This window comes from Lathyrus oleraceus, chromosome 5, assembly GCF_024323335.1.
Source record: "Lathyrus oleraceus cultivar Zhongwan6 chromosome 5, CAAS_Psat_ZW6_1.0, whole genome shotgun sequence".
Lineage (NCBI taxonomy): Eukaryota > Viridiplantae > Streptophyta > Magnoliopsida > Fabales > Fabaceae > Lathyrus > Lathyrus oleraceus.
The window spans coordinates 50645781-50647545 of record NC_066583.1 but is presented as its reverse complement, the minus strand read 5'-3'; the positions used below and the strand labels follow the sequence as shown (position 1 = coordinate 50647545).

The 1765-nt window shown below is 45.9% G+C and overlaps 1 non-coding gene across 1 annotated transcript; it reads right to left on the bottom strand.

Moving 5' to 3' along the window:
- Positions 1 to 780: 780 nt before the first annotated feature.
- On the bottom strand, positions 781 to 887 carry LOC127088923 (small nucleolar RNA R71). Its single transcript, XR_007790726.1, has one exon. It is a non-coding gene; the product is annotated as a small nucleolar RNA R71 (small nucleolar RNA).
- Positions 888 to 1765: the final 878 nt, after the last annotated feature.

The following is a 1765-nucleotide window of genomic DNA, read 5'->3' as shown; positions in this document are numbered from 1 at the left end:
TAGTTTGACCATCGGTCCCTGTGGATTCAATATCTTTTAAAACTAAAACGACTGGACTGTGCACTTGCAGTCAAGTACCCGGTAGACTATATTCTATATACAGTCACGAGACGTATCAAGTTTTTGGCGCCGTTGCCGGGGACCTGATTTAGTCAAATAGTGTGATTCTTTCGTTGCACGGTATAGACTAAGGTAAAAATAAAAACTAATCTTCTTTCCCTTATTTCCCCCGATTGTATGCCAAGTACTCGCTCACAAGGCGGTAACTTAGCACCACCAATCGCTGAATTAGAGCGTTTCTTATATATAAGACGCCAAATACTAGAGTACCAACAAAGGTACGATATTCCAGATATCTTCTTTCCTACTTCTAAACAAGAAGAAAAACCAACCATGGCTGAAGAAGGACCACAAAATCGTCCTCTTAAATTCTACGCTACCCCGTCCCAACAAGAACCTCACAACAGCATAGCTTCCCCCGCTATCAATCAAAATGATTTCGAGCTGAAACCCTCATTATTATCAGTCGTCCAACAACATCAATTTGCTAGAAATCCTACGGACGACCCTAATGAACACCTGACTAAGTTTGTGCAGTACACAGACACTGTAAAGGCGAATGGTGTATCTCAAGATGCGATAAGACTACGCCTCTTTCCTTTCTCACTAAGAGACAGAGCTTGGGCTTGGTTGCAATCCTTGCCATCCATCTCCGTTACAACATGGGAAGAACTGAAGAACGTTTTCTTATCCCGATATTTTCCGCCAAGCAAAACTGCTATGCTGAGAGCTCAAATCAACGGATTTCGACAAAAAGATGTAGAATCTCTCTACGACACGTGGGAGAGATACAAAGATATGATAAGGATATGTCCACATCACGGTCTCGAAGACTGGGTGATAATTCACACATTTTACAATGGGCTTCTGTATAACACAAGACTGACAGTAGACGCTGCCGCAGGCGGTGCACTTATGGACAAGCCATACAATGAAGCCTATCAACTCATTGAATACTGTCGCATTACGCGAAAAACCGGCGGGAAAAAGAAACAACAGAGCCGCCACCGTGCGTTATTTATCCCAAAGGAGGGAAAGGAAACGCTCGAAGTAAACCTGGAAAAGACATGGTCTCGCGACCAGAGAAAGATGGGATCGGGAGTCGGTTATGCGAAGGGAAGGTATTAGCACCCCTACGCATCCGTCGTACTCGACGGGATCCACGCTCAGAAAGAATAGAAGAAAGGTTGCTAAACACTGCTCACAAACTGCACACAAGGCTGGAAGCAAACACAGAAAGACAAAAGAAACGGGACTCGGCAGGATATCGCATCCTAGGCCTACGTAGTCTGTCAAGCACAGACATCAGAGTCGACGTAGTTCGGGAAAGGGGAAACGTGCTCGCTAGGATGTCGCATCCTATGCATACGTATCTTCTCTGACCAGAGAAGAATCAGAGCATTCGTAGCTCGGCTAACGCACGCCAAACAAAACACAAACAGGAAACCGACTGCCAATCGCTGGACTTACGTCAGACTCCACACAAACAGGCAAACATGGAAACCGAATGCCAATCGCTGGACTTACATCAGACTCCGAACCAACAAACACACACAGGAAACCAAATGCCAATCGCTGGACTTACGTCAGACTCCAACACACACAAAGGGTTGCAAAAGAAAGAGGGCGCCCGGAGAGATCAGCTCATCTCCTGCCTACGTACCTCATCTGGTATGAGGATCAGGGCGACGTAGTTCCCCTACGC